The 18532-nt window shown below is 35.3% G+C and overlaps 1 pseudogene; it reads right to left on the bottom strand.

The window, feature by feature from the left end:
- Positions 1-339: 339 nt before the first annotated feature.
- LOC134381622 (telomerase-binding protein EST1A-like) lies at positions 340-5140 on the bottom strand (annotated as a pseudogene).
- Positions 5141-18532: the final 13392 nt, after the last annotated feature.

Below are 18532 nucleotides of genomic sequence, written 5' to 3'. Positions count from 1 at the left end.
TTATTATATTGTATTTTACTTCCCATTCTCCTGGAACTAGACTTTCCTTGTATAATATGTTTTGGTTTTCTTTCTAACACATTCACATTTTATCAGGCACTATTACTTGACTACAAGAAAGACATAATTTTTGTTTTAAATTAACAATTTGCTAATTTCTTATTTGCCTAAATTCATTTTATACACTCCCAGATCCTAGTAAATCAATCAACTAACCCATCACTATTGATTAAGTGCCTAATTTTAAAGTCAGTCTCAAACACCGTTAGAGATTTGATAAAATATCAGTCTCCTGTCCCTATGGATACATGCACTACTTGCGGGATACATACTTGCATCTTATGAAGCTAAAATTCTCTGAATTTTAAAAGCTGAATATTCTCTAGCTGGGCTATCAAGTTTTTGGTTCTTCTTTAACTGGGAATCGTGTACAGCAAACACATTGATGGTCATAAGCTGCAGCATGCAGGTTCTTCCAATAGGAAAGGGACTATGCTGCAGAGACATCTTAAGGACCTTGTCAGCTCCTGCAGGGAATGTCTCCATCACAATCTGGGTAAACAGCTTCCCGTGGGCATGGAGAAAACTGAGGATGAACCTTTGGTTCAGACCACTGGGGCTGAGGCTGCCCAGCCCATTCTCCTACTCAGCGTCCTTCACAGACTCAGTGCCCTGCAAGGACCGGGGATGGGATGGATGAATCCAGATCTCCAGGTAAGTGGTGTCAGCTCCAACATGCCAGAAAATTGTCTTCATTTCTTTCCATCGTTGGTCAGGGCTCAGTTCAAATTCCTCGTGTTGCTTCTTTTCCATGTGTTCTGCCTTTTGTTTAGTCTCTTCAAACAAGCTCATGAGACTATCCTTGGCAGTCAGGTTAGGATTGCTGGCAGCTAAACTGCACATATAGTAATATATAGTAGTATTAAGCTTCTTCCTCATATACACTACTAGCAATGCCAACTGGCTATGGGGCACTCATTCTTGGGAGCAGTGAATGTGCTGGCCCTTCAGGTACCAACTGCACGCTTTCCCATAATTTGCTGTATCATTGTCTTGCTCCCGATACCTAACAGTATCTCCTTGGCAAATCATACATCGCTGTGCACTAACGAAGGCATATTTTACTCTCTTGAATATTTTACTCTCTTGCTTGTCACAAATGGCAAGACCATACATGTAGTCCTCCAGTATGAACTTGTAAGTTACCTTTAGCTTTTGAAGTAAACTATCAAAGAAGTCACCACCCTCATCCAAGACATCCAAAAGTCTGTTTCAAATCTGTTCTAGGTTCTCAACATTCAGATCCTTGAGAAACCGCCTGAATGTTTCAATCACCGGATAGAAAGCATTCTTCCAAATAATCTGATCCATATTATGATTATCAGATAACTCAGTGTGTAATAGAATACTGCACTTATAAAGCTGCAGCAGTCCAGCTGTAAGCTGGCCCATCTTCTCCAGGCCCTCAGCACTAAAGCGCTCCCTGGAGGGCAGGTTGCTGAGCTGCAGTTCCTGGTTGTCAGCCACCCAGAGAAGCCTGTGTGGCTCCTGCTTCTGTATGTGCTTCGTGTACCACTTCATATCCTCAGGACTCATGGTGTTGGGAGAGAAATGGCAACATATATACTTGAGTGATGGAGTGGGGAGCCTGGGTAGTGACGCCCTGGTGACCCTGTATTGGCAGGGCCCACTGGGTACTGCAGAGGACTATAGCCTGTAAAGGAATAATGAGAGACAGGGCCTGTTGTCCAGGGGTGATAATAGGAGTTGACAGAGTTTTGAAATTTATAATAAGATGCTTAGGCCTGGGGTGAATCACCCCAAGATGTGGGGCTGACTTCATCATCTGTGTCCAAGAAACGTAACTGGGCATCCAGCTCTTTAGAGCAGGATTGCTTTGCTCCCACCATCGCTGGGTTGTGTCTCCACGTCCCTTTACTATAACCAGATCCAAATAAAAGCTGAGCTCTCAAAAGTGTGGACTCTAGAGAGGTTGCTGAATTGACATATAGGGTGCTATGGGCAGGCAGAATCAGAATGCCACCACCGTGACCCCAGAGTTCTTCTTTCTGGTTTTTGGACTCCTGCTTCCCACAGCCTTTGTCCCCACTGCTCAGCCTTTGTCAGGCTTTACCCTGTCCACATCCTTCCTGGCCAACCTTTCCATAGGGGGATCTTTGTTCATGGCTTATGTCTCAAAAAATGACATGAAGCATGTCTTGATTTTCTTTACTGTTGTTTTCTGCTGTCTTTCCCCATGACCAGACCAGTTTCTTTCTAAATGGTTCTTCCTTTCTGAGCTCCTCCTGAGTCCTAAGCCATCGAGCTCATTAATTCTGTCCTCTTCTAAGGAGTAGGTTGAGGACATAGATATTTCTCCTTCAGTCGTGGCCTCTCCTTGGTCTGATCATGTCGAGCACTTCGATATCTATTATCAGGCCAGCTCCTCAGCACCGTTGCCAACAGAGCGGGTACTGCAGGTGCGATGTGAAGAACCTGGCTTCCCCTGGGCAGGGTCATCGTTCCCTTTCTTCATACCCTCCCCTTTTCAATCCTCTTTCCTTTTCGCCCCTTTGCAGTCCTTACTCTGTCACCATTTGGGCCCTTTTCTGTCTCAGCTTTGTCTGGTTTATCCACAGCTCCCTCTTTCACATTTCCCCCTCACTCATCTTCCACTCTAAGTTGTTCTGCCTGGTTGAGGATTTCTTCCTCATCCATAGATCTGCAAACCTGGTTTCTTTGTCCTCTTCATCATTCTTAGACTTTGCTCCTTTCGTCCAGCAGTCCTAGATAAGGACTCCTGTCCCCGCTTATTTGCGGCATCTATAGGACCATTGTGCTGTCGGTTGTCCAGTTCCTTGCAGACATCTTTAATGAGCTGTGCACTATTTCCAACAGCAGAAGAATATCTGTCATTAACACCTCATCCTTAAATTCCTCACTGCCAGAGTGTTGCTTGATTTTAGGTTTGTTCTTTAACAGAGAAAGACCAGGCTTATAGATTTCCAGGTCTGGGCACCTGTTATCTTTGCACTGCCTGGAGTCCTGTTATTCCTTCGTGTTTTCTCTGCTCCCTGCCGGTGGAGCCAGAGTGGCCAGGATCCTGGACAGCCCTGACTCGGAGATCCGCGCATCCTCGCACGCCCCGCAGCAGCTACTCCGAGCAGCTAGGAAACCACGACAGATGACTGCGCATGCTCCCCACCTCCCACCCTTTCCCCGCTACAGCCTGGTTTTAACGTTACATGATCATTAACACTATGTCCCTGGTCTGAACTGGTTTATACTATTAGAGCCAAAATTGAATTTATGTTACTTAATTATATAAAGGAATACTAAAGGAAGCTAGGGCTTCCCTATGGACAAGAATAAATTATTTTCTTAGGATTTTAAAATTATTTCTCTTTATCAAGGTTACATAGAGAGAAAACAATTATTTTAGTAACCTCGGGTAACAATCAAAGTTACTATGATATTTACATGACTATTGATAATACCAGCATAGTCTTATCAATATGTTCTTGGGAGGATAGTATTTTCCTATCCTCCCAACAGCAGGGTACTTTCTTGCAAGACAGTAAGATCTAGAATATTTATGGTTGAAAATGAGCTGAAAAATACTATGCTCTCCTTTCTAGTGTGGGAAAGCTTGCTTCTCTACCCAGGTGTTACAGATACATTTATTAATTCATTGGCACTTTTACGGACACAAGCAGACAGATCTCAGGTACTGCCAAATTAGCAGACAAATTGCCAGGTGCTGCCTGAGGTGTAGCAGTTATCTAGACAAATCCCATGTGGCCCCGACCCTCAAGGAGTTCAAGGACTGGTGGGGAAAAACAATAATCCTAGAACAGCTCTTTTTTATAATAATAATAATAATAATAATAATAATAATAATAATAATAATAATAATAATAATAATAATAAAGCTAAGGACATTTACTTACCAGGAATTTTTCAGTCACCCTTTGAATAATACCACTTTGAATAATATTATTTTTGTCTCATTTTTATAAGAACATTATTCCTGCCATTAATGAAGGTACAGTTTTGTGAGAAGATAATGACAGGCAACCCAATTTGTTATAATTTGACAAATTCTATAATAGGGCTATCTGGCTTTTTGACTTTTATACATATAGACTAATTTTATGTAGCACTTACTGTGAAAGGTTACCACCAAGATGGTATTTTAGCTAAGTTCAACCTTCACTAAATTTTTTTACAGGATATTTCCCAAATATTTTAAAATATTTTACAGAATGACTTCAGTTTTACCTTGTTTTTTGCAACAATCGATTCTCTCCCATCTCATATGAGCTGAATATATTTATTTAAAATTATACTAAGATGAGATGGAATATTAACTTATAATTCAGAATGTAACGTGTCTGGTCTCATGCTAACACTATGTCTAATTATTTTTGAGTATCTTTAGACTGTTAAAATGGAATCTGTCCATTCTGGCATGAATCCTGGTACAGCTAGGGGATGCCAAGCAGCAGTGTACTGGTCAGAATTCATTCCTGCATGTGGCTTTATCAAATCATATTTTTTTCTAAAATTTTCAGTGAAAACCAATAAGGAGGAAATAAGTTTCTTATTGAAATTGCTTATCTTGAATACCAGCTAATATTCTTATGATTTATTCAAATATTGTTACTGTATATAATTTCTAGACATTTTGTTCTGTTTTGATATAACTTGATTTGATTTGATTTTGCAACTTTTTTTTTTTTTTTGGTCATTCTTCTGTTTTCTTTATTGCCCTTAAGATTTATTCATTTTTAATCTGATATTTTTATGTATCAAATGTTTATTAGTTTAGAAAATAATCTAAAATGCGTTTTTTTAATCAAATAGCTCAGGTTGCTCAGATTCCAAATAAATAAAGTGAAAATAGATATTCTAAAGGAGGTGTGGAAATGCATAAAAGAAATTGATAACATTTTGTAGTGGATTTTCTAATTCACTGGTCTGTTAGCACTAAAAGGCAAATTCCTCCAGCTGGTGGGAGGGTTGCTGGCAGACAGCTCTCTGCTGATGGTCATCTTCAGAACTGTCTTACCCGAATAGCATCCTTCTCCTCAAAGTTAGGCCCCTTTCCAAGACAGCATACATCCAATGAATGATTCATGTGCAAGTGAGCAGCTCACCCCCTCTTGCCCTGACATAGAACAAGTCTAAAGTCCATCCCAGCTTCCAAGCTACCTGTGGGTTATCTGAGGTCTTTACTGAGACTGTATCACAGCCTAACATAACCCTTTGTTCAATCCTGCTTCCTTCCTTTCCATTCTTCCACTTTTCATTTCTAGAATTCATCCTAAAATTCCTCCTTCTCAGAGTCTGTTCATATGGGAACACAACCTGCTTGAAACAATCCCTGTCCAGCCAACTGTAAGAGAAGATCAATTGGCTCAATCTTACCAGGAAAATTTTAATTTAGTCTATGATCAGATGTGTTGGGAAGGAAACAAGCTCCATTCCCTGCCAAAAATTCGATATAATCATATCTATTTAAGCATGTAGAGAAAGTTGGTTTTTCTCATTCCTTATAGATTCTAATTAATTAAACAATTCCAAAGGGATTTACTTAGAAAGCCTTCCCTAAAATGGCAATATGACAACCATTCAAGAGAGCAATAGCCTTCTAGAAGAGATTAGTGGGATTTGAGTGTCTGTAGTAGGATCACTGTAGTTGCACAGAATGATCCCTTCTTACACTGGGCAAAACCTACCAGATGGACAATGCTTCTTTCTTCTCCCTTTTAAAAATATGAAATATACTCTTATGTGTCTTTTCCACGTTTAGTTGCTATAAAGAGGAAGAAATGTTAGAGCTGAAGTGGAATTCAAAAACACAAATCACCAAAATTGAGAGAGTAAGGTAGTGTTAGGTTTTCTCATGTAGCTACCTTATTTCAGAGACATTGCACTGCATTTTAGGTAAGATTTTTGTACACTAAACTTGCATGTTTTAGCAAACTGCTCTCAATTATTCTGCAGTTTGGTAGGGGTAGATACAAATAAATAAATAATTATGTGGCAGTTTAAAAAGTTCTGTAAGGGAAGTAAGTGCAAATGTGCCCCTTATATTTGTAACTAAAATGTATAATAAAAAGTTGTGTGTATGTGTATGTGTGTTATATTTCAGCTTAACATCCTATCACTTTTATTATTTCCAAGTTTGGGTTTTAGCTTTGACTACATGGAATGAACATTAACAATTAACAATTACATGAATGAACATTAACATTAACATTAACAATTAACATTAACAAAAACAATTAATGTTAATTAACAATTAACATTAACAATTAACAATAACAATTAACATTGTTAATGTTAATTAACAATGTTAATTAACAATAACAATTAACAATTATTAGTTATTACATAACTAATAATAGAAGTCTTCACCAAAGGTAAATATATCCACTGTCTAATGATGTGTTTATTATACATTTTAGGTGTGATATATAGTTTTATCAATGAAAACATAAATATTAACAATCTAGAAATATTAATAATAAAGAAACATTTGATAATTACAACAAGGCATAGCATATCATGAAGTACAGTTGATTAATACCCTTCTGATGCAGATTGGAGGCACCACAGAAGTGCATTAATATGAACTTGCTGAAGTATTCCAAAGATTAGCTCCAAAATTCTAAATGAATCTAAATATTGCACCAGATTAATTTCCTCCTTAAGGAATCAATTCTATAGATATTAATTGTGTATCTGAGAACTGAAAGTTTGTCTCAGAGTTTTAGAGTCATTTACAACTCAAGCCATATTTGCATTGCCTGCTGTTGACCTGTTACAAATCATGTAACCCACACCTATTCAGAATATAATCCTACTCTATGAAAATAGATTGTATAAATCATTTAAGCCTCAGAGGGGCAAACACAGTTGATCTTCCCAGTGACTACTGTGGAGGCTTTGTAATGTGTCAACCCCGCTAGTGTGAACTACATGTCTTAGACTTCCTTTCTCTGTATGTTTCCAATTAGAATGGACCATGAGAGACTCTTGCATAGTATTTAGAGGGTGTAACTGAGGCAGCAGGCATTTTGTAGCTCAGGCACATTGGTCAGCTGGCTCATCTCCTGGGTGAGGGTCAGAACTCGGAATGCAACTCTTCGACCTTCCTCTGGATCAGCATTCAGCTTCTCTTATTATAGGGCCAATTCTATGTTTAGCTCCATGGCAAAGGGCACCGACTTCGGCAAGACACCCACAGCAGTAAGGTCAGAGGCGATGAGAACTGCCTGCTTCTGCTTGTGGGTTCCAGCTTGTCCTCACTCTCCCTCACTTTACTGCCTGTTTGAACTCCAGCATCAGATGCAAAGACAACAACCTGACAGACCACTTAACCAAGTCACACACTCTCTCTCCTCTGTGTGTGTGTATGTGTGTGTGTGTATGTACATATGCATACACACACATATACACACACACACACAGGTGTTTCATAGTTGTAACATAGTTGTATCAGTGAAGGTTTCTGTCTAAACTTTCACTGATACAACTATCTTGAAGAAGTCAAGCAAAAGGGGTTTTGACTCTAAGAAAAAAATCTTGCAAAAAAAAAAAAAAAGGAAAAAACACCTACAATCTTTACTGGTTCCTTCATCCTAAAGCTAATCAAAGAAATGTCCTAGGTCTACCAACAATCCTGAGGGTGTGCTCATTATCATTTATAACTTAATAAATGTTTACTTTTCTAACAGCAGGGATTTTCAAACTTTTTTTTTTTTTTGCTTATTTTGTTTCATTGCAAATCCCTATATATTTGATAATATCCCACAATATATGCACATTCATTTATATTATGAATCATTTCAAATGTTATTTTATTGCATATTTTGTTTCATTGCAAATCTCTAGTATATTTGGTAATACCCCACAATGTATGCATTTACTTATGTTATGAATCATTCACATGTAATTATATCAATTGCATATATTAATATTGTAAAGCTTTTTTTTTTTTTTTTAATACAAGTACCCATTGAAAGACCAGAATTTTCTCTGTATACCAAGTTTCCTCTTGTATACCCATTAGCACTTGTATGCCATTACTTATGATGGGGCAATTTTTCATTATAAGAATTGGTCCACCTGCTCTCTCGTAAATCCTGATCATTCTCACAGAAACCAAGATCATCCTCCATGTCTGTTTGCCCTCCAGGTTAGCAGGACTCAGCCTGGTTGAGATGCTAACACTGATGTAGCAGGCTGGGGTGTGGTAGTCCGAACACATTTGGCTTGTAATTATTTTCCCAAATGTAGGTATAGGCAGTTGATGGGGTGTTCCAGTTGGTAAGATTTGCATTCTCCTTCATTTACAGAGTTCTCTGAACACCAGGTACACTTCATGACATTCACTAACATAATGTGCAAATTCAAAAATAGTTGAAAAAGGAATTGTAAGCAGGGACACAAAAGGTTGATGTTAAAAAAAATGCAAAATAAGGATAACATTCTCAGTAATACAAGGGAAATTTTCATTTTTCAATCTATTTTTATAGAATTATGTGGAAACACCAACTTCATTTCCAGCATTACAAGTAAGCCAATTCTTTCCATAAATTAACATTTGCCTTGAGGGTACCTTGCTAAAGTTCCAGTGCAAACAACTTTTGTAGCAACCCACATTTAGATCCAAAAGCATAAGATGGTCAAATTTTATGTTAAGAACATACACAAAATTACAACTATGTTTATAAAATGTTTATTAAGTTATATTTATAAAATTAACTGGTGTTTTACTGTTTAATGAAAACAAGATATAAATAATTATTACAATTTCTTTTTAATGTAGACAGAAACAACATATGTTACTTTTCTTCATAAATAATCAATTTTTACTCCAATTTGATCATCACACATTGTACACATGTATTGAAATATAACTGTAACCCATAAATATGTACAATTATTACTTACATGTCAATTAAAAAAATTTTAGAAAGGCAAAGTTTGAAAATCACTTTCAAAGATTATTTGCAATCTTAAAAGGTGGTTATATTTTATAAGTAGTACCCTAGTATGCTATTCACTTAAACTGCTCTTGCATATATTTCTTGTTGCAAATGAGGTTTTATTGTTTTATGGAGGAGAAACAAAAAATAATGACAAATATTTCTAGACTTTTGGCTAAGAGTCATTTCCAAGATATATTTCCACTGTCCAGTTTTATCACCAATTTCCATAATTGATGTTTCATCTATACTACTAGAACTTTTTTCATACAATGTAGATAATTAGCTAGTCCTCACTTTCAGCTGATTATTTCTATCCTCGGAGGAGCCTCACGGTATAACGGACAAAATGTCAAGAATAATTAGGAATAATGATGCTGGCAACTATGCTTTCAAACAATGTGCACCTAGGACTGATTCCTTTATGCTTTGCCTTTGAAGAAGATATTTAGATGATTTAAAAAGATCTCCTTTAATCTTTAATTTTTTTTTATACAAAAATAGCAAGATTTGAAAAATAAAATCAGGATGTCTTTATTTTTACAAGTATGGTGCAAAAAGCCTGCGTTTGTTTATTTATTTTCATGTTTGAGGAGGTAAAATTACTCAAGCCTCAAGTACCTTATAGCTTTTGTAGATCACAGTATCCCTGCACGTGTATTCATTTTGGTATCTTCCATATGACATTTTGAAAGCTAATGGAACTACTTATCATGCTGTATGAAGTCAGCAGAAATACCAGTTTTCTTTATCTTTGTCTGGGATTTGATACATTTATCTTTAATAATACCAGTACACATAATTTTACTTTTTAGATAACCTAATGTGTGCTCATCCAGTATATTCCCCCATAGTGGTTTCTCAAAGTGATTTAGCTGAGGAGAGGAAAGTGAAGTGTAGTGTATGGTATGGTATCCAGTCTAATCAGTCTAATACACAAAGTGCTACTCTGTCAAATTACATAGAAACCATTTGTATTAATCCTGTCACACTGCTGACCATTAAGAAATTAGCAACTGTTTTCATTTCAGGTTCCAAAATAATTCTAAAAATGCAAATACATTTTGTAATATCACATGCATCAGATCTCATATGATCTAGCATAACAACAATTTTATCTGCACTATCTTACAGTCTGAAAGTGTTAAACTTATTATATTGTTATCACAGTAACCTCTTTGGTAAATTCATTGTGTGAGGGAATGCAAGAATTTATGTCTAATATTATAAATAAAAACCATAAGCTTCAGAGGATAAGAGATTTATCCAAGGTCATACAATTAGTAAATAAATGCTACTAGAAATAAAAGCCATTTTTTAAAAATTTCTATTGTATTATCCAAATCCCACTCCAACTCCCTTAACATCACTTTATTTTTACAAGAAAGCCGGATTGATAAACTTATCAAATTTTCTCACTAGTTCAAATTGTAAAATGTAATTTAAAATATAAATATTTAATTTCACAAAACAAACATTTAAACTTTACCTAATAGAATGAAACATAAAGTTGACAATCTGAGTCTTAGAAGGATCCAGTTATATAATACAAGGAAAGCAGAAGCTTAGAGAAACCATATTTTATTCTTTTGTATAACCTTCACTCCCGAAGTCCTGTGCATATCACCTTACCTGTCAATCAAAGTCAAGTAGTGCTGAACTTATGTAGTCAATATCCATTTTCATACCCAGAAAAGAATAGGAATGCAACAGGAAAATACTATGTGAGAAGGTAACACTTTATTGGTCTTCTGGATTCCTGAAAGATTTGTTATGAAAGAGAAAAAGACACAAGAAATCTTACACAAGGGGCTGCCACTCAGTGACACCTACTCCTGGGAATGTGCTGTCTAGAAAATCATAAGGAGAACTGCTTCTATAAAAGTGTAACATCCCCAAAGATAAATAAATTCACTGCCACCATCTAAATCCATGTTAATCATATAAAGAGGGGAGTGAGCCTGGGAGGGAAAGAATCGAATGCCTCATTTAGTGAGGAACCCTATTCTTCCCAATTGTGTCATTTCATGCAATATAAAAGGAAGGCCGGTATTAGAGTCAGTCTAATGCTACAAAACAGGTTGACAATATTACTAAAATCCTAAGGACTCAGAAACATTCACAAGAGTAGGGGACTAGTACAGATCCCCTTCCTTTCTATGTCTGGAAAAAAATTCACATCACCACACATGCCACAGGTTACCACTCAAGTTACGTATGCTTATGATCTGGTAGGAGGAAATCCTTGAGGATGGGAACTTTTCCTCTTCTAGGTATAAGTGCTTCCTTGATTTTGACAACTCAAGCAATGAATAAAGTGGAAGGTTACTCCAGTGATTCTACAGATGTCACAGTTACCTATAGTGGATTTTGCTAATGATTAAGGGTTCTGAATTAGAAAAGTTCAACATGTATGCTTTTCAGCCCCTTAAAACAACATTTTAAAATCATTTTGTATGTTTTAAATAATTTTTTACTGATTAATATTTATGATTTTACACAGAAGCTAGCTGCATGCTACAGTTGGAATGTTAATAATTTACAAAGACTGCTTTGTAGTCTAATGGCTGCACTTGACTTCTGCTACTGCTTGAGGGCTTGCAACTTTGATGTTTCTGTCTTAAATTAAGAGAAGAGAAAAAGTCAGGTATCTGCTCTTGTTCAGTTACTTTTCTGAAGGGTTCTTTTAACTGAGTTACATGAAGTCATAATGTCTTTTAACAAGAATATTGATTGCAAAATAAAGCCTCGTTCCATTATCTTCTTAGAGGAAGCCCAGTAAAGGTGTTTTAAAAGTTTGAGTAACATTACTCCTCTGCTAAATACAAGCATACTGTTAACTCTCTGGAGCACATAAAAGGAAAGTTTTCAGAGGAATTTGCTATATAAACAAGTCTTTTCTTCCTCTCCAGTTGAAAATAAATGAGGAAATGCCATACATCTAATGCCCTTTGACTGTGAATGTGTGTGTTTTAATTTTAGAGAAACTCTCTGAACCTCAAGATTTTGCTTACTGGTTTGATAACAACTGTGTACAATGAACACTATTGCCTGCTATCTTGAAACTTAGGTAATTGACATATAATGGTTCTTAAGGTAATCAGCAGTGCCAATTATCCAGCCTTGGTGTCCAGTGAAGTTGGTAGACCGAAGCTCAGCAAGTTGAGTCATTGCATACCAAGTGTTCTTAGCAAAAACTGAGAGGGTCTTCATATCCTCCCTTTTCTCGTATCCTCCCCAGTATTTGTTACTCTGTCTTTTTGATAATGGCCAGTCTAGCTGGGGTGCGATAATATCTTAATGTGGTTCTGATTTGCATTTCCCTGATGATTAGTGATGTTGAGCATTACTATTTTGCAAAACACTCTTTAAAATTGTAAGACACTCTTTAAACATGTAGTTCCACCCAGACACAAATGCAGATACAGGTACAGTTAATACCTATTTAAAACTGTGTATTAGGTGCAATGTTTAGTATTGGTAATAGAATTAAGAACGAAAACAATATGATCCCTGATGTTATGAAATTTATAATATAGGAAATCACCTTCCTTCAAAAAGCTTTCATTTTAATAGTAAAGTTAGTGAAAAAAAAATGAATTTAACAGATGAGAAAATATTAAATGAATATTTGACCATGAAATAAGACAATTCTTATCATGGTTCCACTTTTGAATTCTACTAAATATTGTGATGTGACATATCTTTATCAGCTAATGTAATTGCATTTTTTTATCATAAAAATCATTTTATTTTTTACTTTCAGCTTAGATAATAGCATAAAATGCAACAAACCATTGAGTATAACTTGGACAAGATTTATTTCTTCATATAGTTTCTGAGTTATATGATTTTGTATCTCATGTCTATCTATCTACTTATCTATCTATTATCTATATCTTTGTAAGTTTTGTCCACGTGTAATTATTTCATCTTACCAAATTATGATAATGTCGGGAATTCTAAAAAGCTTGCTTCATTTTTTGGCCTTATTAACTTGTCCTACAGAGGATCGGTAGTCACCTAGGGATGCAATTTAGGATCTTTAATACTCTATCGAGATTAAGGAAGAAATGGAGTAGGTTTAGTAATGAGAAAAATACCACTGAGAAGCCCAGCAAGAGTACGAATATGTCAGAATAAGTGGAGAAAAAAAGACCAGAGAAAATAATCACCTGTATCAATTAGTTTTTCCCAGAGTCATATTCAGCGTAATGATTTTCCAAGGAATCAAACTGATCAAAAGCTTGTAAATCATATAGACCTCATTGTCCCTACCATTGACTTAACAGGAAAATAATTTTTAAATAGCACATTTAAAAATATATTGCTATTACTTTACTGTATTTTCCTATTGCCATGGAAATAAAAATAAAATTACTAAATTGAAGTTGTATGAAATCACACCAAATTTATTCCTGATGGTCACAAGGGATCCTGTGCTTTCATTCTGCCTGGCTTGGCATTTAAGAAGCACAGATTATAATGCTAGAAAAGGGCAAATCATTTACCTTTAAGTTATATCCTCATAAACAAAGTAATTTTAGATAATTACATAATTCAAACAAAGTGGGTTTAAAGCTATGTTATATAGACTGTATTCATATAATAGCACAATGCTTTAGCAAATCACTGCTAAGGAGTCTGGAATTTTATTTCTAATACTAGCTCTTATTCTAATTACATGCATGAACTTGAACGAGTTACATTGTCACTTGGTATCAGTTTCCCCGTCTATATATGAGGTATTTGGCCTAAATTATACTAATATTTCTTTCTTCTAATACCTGTTGGTTCCCTCAGCTTTCACCTTTTTTTGCTCACAGATCATATCCTTCAAATCTTGAGCTTTTTATTCTATTTGAAAATATTTACATATTTAAAGAGGGCTAAGTTCACTGAATCTACTTTTTTTTTTAAAAAAAATATGTTTTAAACATATTATTTTGAGGCAAAATTTTCTATTACAATTATATATAAAAAATAAGAAAATAATTTAAATATTAATTTAAATGAATTCATTTAAAGGACAAAATAAAGGCAATATTTCCCTGATAAAGTACAGCTTTGAGGACTAAACATGAACTGTTTTTTAAGCAAATGAAACGAGGAAGCAATTTTTAACAAGAGATAATCTATACATTTGGTGTTTCTGTTGTGAAAAGTAAATGCTTATTCTAATGCATTTAAGCAAGCAGAATTAATGATTAATGACATTTTTGATCCTGTAACCAGGCTTAAAAATTCTTGAATAATTAATGAGGTACTCAATACTACAGAGGATATCCATCTGCTAAGATATTTTTTATGTGTGTGCAAACTATTAATATTGAAAACTTTACATGAAAACATAAGGAAGAGAATTTGAAGTCAAAGTAATAATATCTATTAAATATATAAGGTTTTTACTTCTTATTTTTTATGTTAAAATACAAAAGAGGCGATTATGTAACCCAGCAGACATGCACGGCAGAGGTGACTACTCCCCACCCCTTGGACCCAGAGGGGAGTGCTAGCCCATGCAGCCCAACCTGCTGAGGTGAGCCCAGCAGAACTGTGTTGTGCTGGGGGCTCATTCTATGACCACAGATTCTGGAATAGGACCCAAGGTGATTTAACATAACCACCACTACACTTATTGTCAAGCAAAGACTATTCACCACCACAGTAACAACCAGGGCCACTCCATAGCCAACCTCAGTGTAATAGAAAAAGCAGATCCCCTACCAAATGACCAAACGTCGACAAGAAAACAATAGAATTGCAAATAAACAAGAAGAAATGAGACCATCAAAAGAATACAGTAATGCTCCAAAGTCAGAGAACATGGAACAAGGAATCCTTGAAATGTCTGAAAAAGAATTCTGAGCAATGATCTTAAGAAAACTTGAAGAAGTAAAGGAAGACTCAATTAGAGAACACAATGAAACAAGAAAAAATATCCAGAATATGAAGGAAGAAAACAACAGAAAGTTTAATACCTTAAAAAAGAGTGTAGCAGAACTTCTAGAAATGGATGATTCACTCAATGAAATAAAAAACACAACTGAGACTTTGATCAGAATGGTAGAGCAAGCAGAAGAAAGAATTTCAGAGCTTAAAGATGGTCTTTTTGAAATAACTCAGGAGACAAAAAAAAGGAAAAGAGTTAAAAATAATGAGGAAAATCTAAGAGAGATAGCAGACAACCTCAAGTGCTCTAATATCCAAATTGTGAGTATTGCAGAAGGGGAGGAGAAAGGAAAAGGTATTGAAAACCTATTCAAAGAAATAGTAACAGAAAACTTCCCAGATGTAGGGCAAGATACAGACCTTCAGATCCAGGCAGCTCAAAGTTTCCCAAACAGATTCAATCCAAAAAGATCCTCCCCAGACAAATTATAGTTCAATTTGCAAAGCTCAAAGACAAAGAGAGAATTCTACAAGCAGCAAGAGAAAAGCATCCGGTTACTCTTAGGGGAACCTTCATCAGACTAACAGCAGACTTCTCAACTGAAACCGTACAGGCCAGAAGAAAGTAGAATGACATATTCAAAATACTAAAAGAAAAAAACTGCCAGCCAAGAATTCTTTACCCAGCAAGTCTCTCCTTCAGAAATGAGGGAGAATAGTATATTTCCCAGACAAACGAAGTTATAGGAGTTCACCACCACACAACCAGCCCTGCAAGAAATTCTCAAGGGAATTATTCATCTGGAATCTGAATAATCATGACCACTATCAAAAATACACAAGAAAGAGCAAAACCCACTATTCAAACAAAGATGCAAGAAAGAAAAAGAAGCTAAATCGTCCCACCTTAAATTTTCAGCTAACATCAAAGAAGACAAATAAAAGGGGAAATAATGATCAAAAGATATTTAAACCATCTAAACAAGAAGCAATTAAATGACAGGAATTAAGTAACATTGTCAATAACTACCCTAAATGTGAATGGTCTAAACTCTCCATTCAAAAGACACAAACTGACTGATTGGATTAAAAAGCTAGACCCAAGTATATGCTGTTGCCAAGAGACCCACCTCACCTGTAGAGACACACATAGACTAAAAGTGAAGGGACAGAAAAAGATATGCCATGCAAATAGAAACCAAAAATGAGCAGGAGTAGCTATTCTTATATTGGACAAAATAGACTTTAAACCAAAAAACATGAAAGGAGACAAAGAAAGCCACTATGTAATGATAAAGGGATCTATCCAGCTAGAAGACATAACAATCATAAACATGTATGCACCCAATACCGGAGCACCCAGATATATAAATCAAACACTCTTAAACCTAAAGAAAGAAATAGGACCTAAGACATTAATAGTTGTTGACCTGAACACCCATCTCTCAGTATGGGACAGATTGTCCAGGCAACAAATCAGCAAAGAGACACAAGATTTAATCTGCGTCTTAGGCCAACAGGACCTGGCAGATATATACAGAACATTTCACCCAACAACTAAACAATACACTTTCTTCTCATCAGCTCATGGAACATTCTCTTGGAGAGAGCACATATTAGGTCACAAATCTAGCCTCATCAAATTTACAAAAAATTGAAATTAGTCCAAGTATCTTTTCAGGCCACAATGGACTAAAGTTGGAAATAAATAATGAGCAAAACTCTGGAAATTATACAAATACATGGAAACTAATAATAGGTTTCTAGATGACCTATGGGTACAAGAAGAATTTAAACTGGAAATCAAAAATTTTCTAGAAACTAATGAAAATAAAGATACATCCTACCAAAACCTGTGGGATACTGCAAAAGCAATACTAAGAGGCAAATTCATTGCAATAAATGCTTACATCAAAAGAACAGAAAGACTTCAAATAAATTACCTAACACTATACCTCAAAGAACTTGAAAAACAACAATGATCCAAACCTGAAAGTGGTAGACAGAAAGAAATAATTAAGATCAGAGGAGAACTAAATGAAATAGAGACCCCATAACAATTGAAAAGATCAACAAAACAAAAAGTTGGCTTTTGGAGAAGGAAAATAAAATAGACAAACCATTAGCCAGATTAACAGAAAAAGAAGAGAGAATACCCAAATAACAAAAATCAGAATGAAAAGGGAGACATTGCAACCAATACCACAGAAATACAAAGAATTATTTGAGACCATTATAAACAACTGTATGACAACAAATATGAAAATCTGGAAGATATGGATAAGTTTCTAGACACATACAAACTACCAAGACTGAACCCAGAAAAGATAGAGAATCTGAACAGATGAATAACAAGCAAGGAGACTGAAGCAGTAATTAACAATCTTCCAACAAAGAGAAGTCCAGGCCTGGATGGTTTTACAGCTGAATTCTATCAAACTCTTAAAGAGGAGTTAATACCAATTCTCCTCAAACTGTTCCAACCAATTGAAACAGAAGCTACTCTCCCAAACTCATTCTATGAAGCCTATAATTCTCATAATAAAACTATATAAAGACACAACAAAAAAAGATAATTACAGGCCAATATCCTTGATGAATCTTGATTCAAAAATCCTCAACAAAATAATAGCAATCAGAATATAGCAACATATTTTAAAAAATTATACACTACTATTAAGTGAGATTCATCCCAGGGATGCAAGGATGGCTCAACATATGAAAGTCAATATTGTGATACATCACATCAACAAAGTCAAGGACAAAGATCATATGATTATCTCAATAGATGCTGAAAAACCATTTGACAAAATTCAACATCCCTTCATGATAAAGATTCTAAACAAATTAGGTATAGAAGGAAAGTATCTCAACACAATAAAAGCTATCTATGACAAGCCCACCACCAGTATCATTCTGAATAGGGAAAAACTGAGGGCCTTTCCCTTAAGAACAGGAACAAGACAAGGATGCCCACTCTCACCACTTCTATTTAATGTAGTGCAGAAAGTATTAGCCAGAACAATCTGGCAAGAGAAAGAAATAAAGGGACTCCAGATTGGAAAAGATAAAGTGAAACTTTTTCTATTTGCAGATGACATGATATTATATATAGAAAAACCTAAAGACTCTATCGAAAAACATCTAGAGCTGGTTAATAACTTCAGTAAAGTTGCAAAATACAAAATAAATGTTCGAACATCAGTTTCACTTATAAACTCAAATAATGAACTAACAGAAAGGGAAATAAAGAAAGTAAGCCCATTTACAAATGTCAAACACAAAAATAAAATATATAGGGATCAATTTAACCAAGGAGGTGAAATACCTCTACAGTGAGAACTACAAACCACTTCTGAAAGAAATGAAAGAAGACACAGAAAGATGTAAAGATAATCCATGCTCTTGGATTGGAAGAATTAACATTGTGAAAATGTGTATACTATCTGAAGCGATCTACAGATTCAATGCAATCGCCATTGAAATACCCATAACATTCTTCACAGAAATGGAAAAAAAAAAACCAATCTTACCTTTCATATGGAACAGCAAAAGACCCTGAATAACCAAAGCAATCCTGAATAATAATTAAAAAAAAAAAAATTTGGAGGCATAAAACTACCTGATTTCAAATTATAGTA

Source organism: Cynocephalus volans, chromosome 7 (assembly GCF_027409185.1).
Source record: "Cynocephalus volans isolate mCynVol1 chromosome 7, mCynVol1.pri, whole genome shotgun sequence".
NCBI lineage: Eukaryota > Metazoa > Chordata > Mammalia > Dermoptera > Cynocephalidae > Cynocephalus > Cynocephalus volans.
Note: the sequence above shows the minus strand (reverse complement) of the source record. Positions and strands in the feature narration are given on the sequence as shown.